A 9,251-nucleotide genomic window follows, 5' to 3' on the forward strand; every position below is an offset into this window, starting at 1 on the left:
AAGGTTGATATCACTATGTATAGACAAGGGTATGGAGAAATAGAAACTCTACTCCACTGTTGGTGAATGTACACCAGTACAGTTATTATAGACAGCAATTCAGTAATATTTGCCAAAATGTAAAATGCATTCCTTCTGACTCAAGCAATTTTACTCCTAAGAGTTTATCCTGTAAAAATATATCCATGTGTGAAATGGCATAGGTACAAGAACAGTCACTGCATCAATGCATAAAAAAAATCTTCATAGTTAAAAGATAGTTACGGTGTGTCCATGCAAAAGATTGTTCATGTATTAAAAAAAAAAAAAAAGGCAGCTACATATTTTCTAATATGAAATAGCCTGCAAGATAAATTCTAAAATGTCTCTTAAAACTAGATGCATGTGTAATGCCACTTATGAGAAAATGTATATGTAAGCACATGTTTATGCTTAAATATGCATGAAAGATGTTTAGAAAGAACATACAAGAAAATGGTTAATAACGGTTGCTCCAGGGAAGAGCACACGGCTGGAGACAGAAATGGAAGGCAGACTTACTTTTTACTACAAACCTCTTCTGAATGCCTTACCAAGCGCATGTACCATTTTAAAATAAACATACACCTTAAAAACACACATAAATGCTAATGTGTTGATTAGAGAGGCCACAGGCAAGTCAAGAAAACTCAACCACCATACATGAGCCTCTAGTCTTTTTCCAATATGCTAATTTTCTTGTTTTGCCTTTTCAGATCTGGAGAAACAAACATTACTTGTCAACCCCTTGATAAACTACTTATCTTCAGTTTCTTCACTGTTAGAAAACTAAACACCAATATACTAGAAATTTTTTATCTAGAGTGGACTACTTCACATTAAGCATTTCTCCATCACCTTTTATTTATCATCTCCTAATTATCTTCTCCTTTCAGTACTTTTGTCTTCTGGATTTTAAATGAGCAGTCAATCCATCTATAACGCCTAGATCTTAAAGCTTTTATAACAGAAATTCTACATAAATTACCCTTTTCGAGGTATCAAATTAAGTTCCCAAAATACTTTTTTTAAGTATGTAGTCAGCCCTTCATATCTGCAAGTTTCACATCTGTTAATCAAACCAAGCTTGGATTGAAAGTATTTAAAACTTCCAGAAAGTTCCAAAAACAAAAGCTTGATTTTGCCTCATGCTGACCAACTATATTTACACAGCATTTTCAACTACAGTTGACCCTTGAACAACACAATGACCCTCTCACAGCCAGCTTTCCCTATGCTAGGTTCCTCCTAGTCACAGTTCCATATCTGCAATTTCAACCAAAGGCAGATCTTGATGGTACTGCAGTACACATTTATTAACAAAAATCCAAGTATAAGTCAACCTATGCACTTCAAATCCATGTTGTTCAAGGTTTAACCATATTTACATAGCATTGACATTGTATTTAGATATTGGAAATAATCTAAAGATGATTTAAAGTATACTTGTATGCAAATATTAAGTCATTTTACATACAGGACCTAAGCATCTGTGGATTCTGGTATACCATTGGGATCCTAGAACCAATACCTGACTGATACCAAGAGACTTCTGTATTTATATGAATGACAGAGGAAAAACAGTTATATGACTATTTAGAGGGACATAAGTGAGTTTACGTGTATGTACAGGAAAAACTTCTGTGTAGCAGACATAAACATTCCAAATCCATATTTTCCACTCCCAATTCAAATCACACTAAGTCAGAAATTCTAAATCTAACTGGTTCCTAACTATTATGATTTCCCCATTTGGAAATGATAGCAGAGACCTAGAGAACTCCTAGTTCTTTCTAGCTCCAGTTCTGTTCCCACTAGGCTACATGTAAACAAGCTAACAAAGTGTTCGGTAGTTAGTTGACATGAAGACAAAGTACCAAAGCCTCAAGTAGTTTAAAATGTTAAACTGGAAAACATGATAGGTGGCAAAAATAGTCACAAGTACTTAATTCCTTTGAGGCTCTAAAATTTTTCAGTGTCTTCCTAATACCTGAAAAGAACCACTTACATCAGTCACTCAAACCCTACATGCAATAATTAAGGTACAAGAGAAAAGAATTCCCTAATTTGTTATGATACATAATTCAAACACTTAAAGGGAAAAAAGAATATTAAATCTAAATAAAAGTGATACTATATAATATGTAACAAGAGAGGCACATACAGAGTACTATGAACATAAATATGGAAGTGACTAAGAGCTAGCACTTCTCTGAATCCTACATATTTGAATTCAAATCTAGCAATGCCAGCTGTTACCAACTATGTAACTGCAAAGCACAATCATCTCTCCAAGCCTTCATTTCTTCACCTGAAAACAGAGACAATGCCACCCACCTCACAGAGTTACTATAATGACAAATGAAGCTGCTCAGCATGGCATCTGCCACCAAATGTATATTCCACAAATAGTAGCTTTTATTACTACCATTTCTTCAGTAACAAAAAGATAAAACTTTTATCCCAGAGCTCATGTTTGGTCTTCAGTACCGCTGTCACTGGTTTCCGAGCACTCTCCTCCAATGAAACCATACATACTAAGGTTACCAACGACATCCAAATTACCAAATATTACTTGAGGATAATGTTACTTGACTTCCCTGCTGTTGAATCATTACCACCACATTCATATCTCCAAGCAGTAGTGAAAGGACAGGGAACCACTGAAGCATTTAAGCATGGGCTCTCTCTCCTATCACTTCTTCCAAAGGCATTGTCCCTTCTCCTGACATTCAAATGTTGGGCTTCTCTCAGTGTTCCACTGAGTTTTCCTTTCCTAATTCATACTCTCCTTGGATAGTTTCAATTTCTTCATGTTATTTTAACCTATGTGCTCATAATCCTTAAACCTGTCTCCTGCCCTCATGTTTCCCCTAAATTCCTGGCCCATTGCCTACTGTTAATCTTATTTATGCTTTAAACAATACTTATTGATGGCAAAGAGAGCAAAGGAAGTACTCATGATGTGATATTTTACATCAGAGAGGTTAAGTAGGCCACCCAAATCACACTATCAGCAAAAGAGTTAGGATTCAGGATTCAAACAGATCTATTTCACAGTAAAGTCCAAGCTATTTCTACAACACTATGCTGCCTCCTCAGTGCATCTACAGGTCACAAGGTACTGCAAAAACAAAAATACGTAGAGCTTAAGGGCTTCCCTGGTGGCTCAGACAGTAAAGAATCTGCCCAAAATGCAGGAGACCCGGGTTCAATCCCTAGGTTGGGAAGATCCCCTGGAGAAGGGAATGGCTACACACTCCAGTATTCTTGCCTAAGAAATCCCATGGACAGAGGAGCCTAGAGAGGGCTACAGTCGTGGGACTGCAGAGTCAGACACAACTAAGCGACTGACAGTTTTCACTGTTGCTCTAGATAATTCGAAAAATTCTATTCTCGATATTCATGAATAATACTTGAATGAAAATACAGTTCATTTCACATTGTATTGACTGAACAAGATTTACTATCTAGTACATAGTCTACCATCAGTGGGTCAGTTTAGCACAGGGGAATGAACTACTTAGTAAAAAGGGATGAATTTAAGCAAGTACTAAAAAAATCATGAGTAAAAATCTATGGTAAAGATATAACAAGTGACTCATAGGAATGTAGAGTCAATAAGAGGGATAGAGAGATTTCCCAAAGGATATGTATAAACGAAGACTTAAGATGAGCACGTGTCAGCCTTGGGTTAGTGGGCATTTGAGGCAGAAGAGTAAATATAAAAACACTAAAATCATCTTGGTCCATTCTGAAAACTCCAAGAAGTTCAGAAAACAGAAATGCATAATGCCTAATATATATATATATATACTGGATGCACTAGATTATAGACAGTCTTACATGCCTTTCTTTAGGAATAAAGAAAGTGAGCAATCAAAAACATATTTAGGACCCTGAGTTGATTAGATATGGTGATAACTCCTAGGTTTCTGGCTTGGGCAGCCAGGAAGAAAAGTAGAGGGTAAATACTTTAAAAATCAGAGAAAACAAACTTAAAAGGAACAAACAGAAATTAAAGGTGAAAATTTGTTTTACATGTGAAAAAGTGTTAATGAGAAATTGAGTGGAGAAGTATAGCTAGCTACAGGCAATTGTTAACCTTGAAGACTGGTTCACTACAAAGTGCCAATCAGGAGAGGTTGAGCCCTCAACAATGGCTCATAATCCTATTTATACCCTTGGTTAAGAGTTCAGTTATATTCCCAAAACACAAATCTGATCATGCTAGTCTCTGAAATATTTAAGACCAAAATGAAACAATATATTTAATGCCTTGTGACCTCAGAAAGAGGATGCCAGTTAGACTTGGAGATTATGTAGCACATAAAGTTCAGACTATGAATTCAGAACACCGAGCTAGTAACTCAGATACACAACTAATTAAATTATAAATTACCCTGGGCACATCACCCATTGCCTAAGCTTCAACTCTCTCCTGTAAAAAGTGAATAACTATTTATCTCCTGAGTTGTCCTGAAAAATCAGTGAGACAATTCATGCACATGTAAGTACCCAAGAAATGTTATGAAGGAAAAAGGAACATAGCGATATATATAGATCAGAAAATAGAGTAACTATATTAAAGTCCCTCCTGCTTGGAACATTTTTACTCAAACCTCTACAAGGCTGCCAACTTGTCCACGGCTTACAAACGTTACGTCTACCATCTTTTGAACTTTCATATGGACAAGCATAGTGCTTTACATAAATGAACTAACTTAATCTTCTTTCCAGCCTGCATTGCCCTGTATATATTATTACCTTTATTTTACAAAGAGGAAATTGATGTAAAAGCTTGAATAGCCTATCTAAAAATCACACAGATAGAAAACAGTGTGAATTCTACGTATTCTCTCTACCCAAACTGCTCTTTCAAAATGCAGTTAGGAAATCTTCAATAAGAACTAGAATAGTGTGGCAGAAAAGAATTACCCTTACTTGTAGTCGTAAGAATTGGGCTCCTACTATGGAGGTGATTTCAGACAAGTCCTTGTATTACTAAGAACTTAAGTTTTCTGAACTGTGTCAAACTTGGGATGCCACCAACCAGTCTCAGGAGAATGTCTGCTAGCAGCTGGTGACCACGACCCTACTTTTTAAAGGCCTCCTCTTATAATTATTATATTTTTAGACAATGAATTTGCTTTAAATCATATGTTAACAAGATGAGAAAACACATGTGCAGGGACCAATAAAACTCGTTATGTATATGTTAATACCACATTAAGAGTTAAAACCTACCTAGATAAAACGAGACAAATGGCTACCTGGCTACAAGTCTCCCCAAAGCACCAGGGCCACACTGGGTTTCTGACTTACTCTCCTGAAAAGAAATGTGACCAATTTTGTCTATTAACATTCACGTTGTCACTTGTCCAACTACTTCTAACTGGGTCTGTGACACCTACATCAATCACACTGGGCTAACAGGACAAAGAAAATGTGTATGACCACACCAAATAGCTTCATTCCTCTGGACAGGGTAACCCAAGCTCTGACTCTATCTAGACCAGGATCAAAACTGCTATGAAATGTAACCTGGTTCTTACTCCTGCTTGGGCTCCCGGTTACAAAAAATTATTTTATTGATATTTGGCCCCTGATTTTTTCAATCTAGATTATTAAGTTTGTCTCTTCCAAATTATAACAGTTTTGCATCAAGATGACAGTGATGAAGAGATACCAGCCACTCCTCAGAATAGACCCTGCCAAAATAACAAGTCACCCCGGGTCCCTTGGTGAGACAGAACAAGAGCTCTGTGACCCCAACTAGGTAGAGTGTATGAGCTCCATGTCAGTCTAAAGAAGCTAGAGAAGACAGACCTTTGCCCTTCATCCTCCCAATAAAGATTTCTTGGGGTTCATCTCTCTCAGGGGGGATTTGAGGCAGACATTATTTTGTCAACAAAGGTCCATTTAGTCAAGGCTATGGTTTTACCAGTGGTCAGTTGGGACTATAAAGAAAGCTGAGCGCCAAAGAATTGATGCTTTTGAACTGTGGTGTTGGAGAAGACTCTTAAGAGTCTCTTGGACTGCAAAGACTCCGATACTTTGGCCACCTGATGCAAAGAGCTGACTCACTGGAAAAGACCCTGATGCTGGGAAAGATTGAGGGCAGGAAGAGAAGGGGACAACAGAGGATAAGATGGTTGGATGCCATCACCAACTCAACGGACATGGGTTTGGGTGGACTCCGGGAGTTGGTGATGGACAGGGAGGCCTGGCGTGCTGTGGTTCATGGGGTCGCAAAGAGTCGGACAGAGCTGAGTGACTGAACTGAACAGTTCCTCTCCCCAGTGGACAGAAACTCTATAAATACCAGAAACTCCATAAAAGCAGGACAATGGAAGAGTCTGGGCCCCTGCCCAGGTGTGATATAAAAGATCACTTATTCCTCATTCTTGAAGTCAAGGAGACCTTGCGGACTACACATGAAAGGCTCCTTAGAGGTCAAAAAGGGAGGAGGCATCACCTCACAGTAAGTGATGTCAACTACCCATAAGCCTCTGCACTAGAATCCATCTTGGCTAAAAGATGAGCAGGCACACATGGGAAGTTCCTAAGCTATACTGAATACAGACTCAGAACCAGGCAAATCAAAATGACTGGTCAAACGAAACCCGGAAGAAATAGCTCCTAAAAAGTAATTCAAACTACCATGAGGGTGCAATTCTTTTCTGCCTAATAAATACATGTTTCACTTAAAAAAAAAAAAAAAAGACAGAAAGAAAGAATTGGATTCCTACCATCTAAAACCCTGGTCAAGTAGCTTAATCTCCCTAATCCAAATTTCTTCATCTGCAAAATGACAACAACTTGCCTTATGAGTGGAGACCTTGCCTACAAAGATTTTAAGCTCCTGAAGGGAGGGAAGGGAATGCCTTACTAACTTGTATTTCTCACAAAATATAATATATATTCAACCAGTAGGTTTATTTTTTTTGAAGAGCTCTCTAAAATCAAAATATCTTCCCTAAAGCCTTGTATCTATGTTAACTGTTACAAAGCTACAAATTATGGTGACTTATAATCAAAGAATTTTAAAAATTTTAAATTCCTTCTGTAAGTCCTGAAAATATTTCACCTAATTTTAAAACATCAAGACTTACTACTTTAGGAAATAATTTAGCTTTATCAATACTGTATTTCATTCTAATGTTTTCTCAATTATTCTCTGGGTACAAGAGATAGAAAATTCAACATTTTATTAGCACAAAACCCAATTTCACAATTTAACAATTCCCCAAATTTTAGGGGGCAAGCACATCTCTGGAGGTGGCAAAGAATTATCACCCTATTGCCTGGAGAATCCCAGGGATGGGGTCGCACAGAGTCGGACACGACTGAAGTGACTTAGCAGTAGCAGTAGCAGCAGCAGCATGATAATAAAGGGATTTTTCTTAGGGATCCCTCCAGTGGTTAAGAGTCTGTCCTCCACTGCAGGGGTTACAGGTTTGATCCCGGGTCATAGTTGGGGAACTAAGATCCCACATAACACAGGACATGACCAAAAGATTTTAAAAAATAATAATAATAAGCTGACTTTGAAATCATTTATAATAATTAACCAAGTAACACTGAGCTCCTTATGTAATATGGTCTATTGAACTTTATGGTCTTGAAGCATAAGGTACAATTTAGCATAATGAAAGCCGTGGACACAAGTTTTTAAAATTTTTAAATAACAGAAGAGCCATTTTTTAAAATTCCTTGAAAGAAGCTGCTTTGACTAAATATCTGTACTTTCTGCCAGTATCTATACTATAATTCTTTGTAGAAAGCAGCTCTTTCTGCCCTATATTAATTTCTGAAATCCATAAAAATCAAGGAATTCAAATTAGAAAAGGCAGGGACTCCCCCGGTGGTCCAGTGGCTAGGACGCTGGGCTCCCAGTGCAGGGAGTCCAGGTTTCATCCCTGGGCAGGGAGCTAGATCCCAGGTGCAGCCAAATAAATAAATAAAAATTAAAATTAAAAAGTTTAAAAAAATGGGGGGTGGCAGTGAAAAGATCAAGGATCTATGGCAGGATGTGAATTTGGACATCACGGGCATAGAAACACTGGTTCTTTTATCATTTCTGATAAATTTCGACTTTCAAACCCCCTATCTTTCATGCATGGGCAAAAAAAAAAGGTGTCACATCAATTTCTACTTCTGACCTGTTTGGTGAACACCCTTTACGTTTTATTACCTACGCTGGAAATCCGGAATCACGGATATCCTGGGTTACTTATCTCGCTGCTGAACTAAAACTTTGTTTTTCTTTTTTAAGAAATCCGCAACATGATACAAGAACAGAAGCCCTCTATCCTCTCCCCTCCATCCCCCAAGAAAAGAACGGGTCCCTTTCACAGAACAGTCGATTCACTCTGCACTTCATCGTTAGCATCCCCAGAGTGAACGAAAACTTCTGTGACGCGACGAAGGGGCTGAGGAATACGGGCGCCTCGAGGAATGACTTCTCAGTCAAGGCTCGAGGGACAGTGACAGGAGACAACCACCAGAAACAAGCAGCGCGACGTCGCTGGAGGGCGTGGCAGGAGAACCGCAACGTAGCGCGCTGCCCGCACACACCATTCATTAGCTCGGGGAGGACGCGGGGAGGTGGCCGCTGGGACCCGGGCCACACGGCCGGCCTCGCGCCGCCTCGCGCGGAGCCCGGCGGCCTCGGTGCCGCGGAGTCCCCGGCCCGCTGTCCCCCGCACCCTGCGGGAAGATCACACCGTCCCGTCGCCTCTGCCCGGCTCCGTACGGCCGTGCGCGGCCGAAGCCTCCCTCACCAGTCGCTAGATGAAAATGCGCCAGTGGTCTCCGCGGGGTGGGCGCAAGGCCGCGCAGGGACTCATCCTCAGTGAAGGCAGCAGGAGAAAGCGAAGGGCGCCAGTGGAGGCCGGTCCCCAGGCCCGGGTCAGCTTTGGAGGCGGCTGCAACTACAGCCGCGTCTACGGGCGACTGGAAGTGGGGTGGGGAGGTGGGTCTGGGAGGAAAGGCCGGCGCGGGCGGGACCTAGGAATAAGACGGGTGGTGATTGGCTGGGGCTCGTGTATGCCTCTTGAGGATTGGCTAATGTCTGCCCAGAAGGCCTCGCGTGGCAGCACCGAAACTGTGGCCTTTCCCTGGCGCCCTAGAGGAACTTGACCCCGCCGGCCTTGGGACTGCCAGCGCTGGCGGGTGGGAGGGTGCCGAGGGGGACGGGGTGGGGGAAGGCCGCGGTCGGGGACTCTTAA

At 40.4% G+C, this 9,251-nt stretch overlaps 1 protein-coding gene across 3 annotated transcripts in view; it reads right to left on the reverse strand.

The window, feature by feature from the left end:
• The window catches only part of IBTK (inhibitor of Bruton tyrosine kinase), a 90,721-nt gene extending 81,780 nt beyond the window's left edge, over window positions 1-8,941 (reverse strand). For all 3 annotated transcript variants that reach the window (XM_043439721.1, XM_043439722.1, XM_043439719.1), the window contains exon 1: window positions 8,805-8,941. The gene's annotated coding sequence lies outside the window, so the exon portion shown is untranslated. The remainder of the gene's footprint in view (window positions 1-8,804) is intronic.
• Window positions 8,942-9,251: the final 310 nt, after the last annotated feature.

This window comes from Cervus canadensis, chromosome 20 (assembly GCF_019320065.1).
Source record: "Cervus canadensis isolate Bull #8, Minnesota chromosome 20, ASM1932006v1, whole genome shotgun sequence".
NCBI lineage: Eukaryota > Metazoa > Chordata > Mammalia > Artiodactyla > Cervidae > Cervus > Cervus canadensis.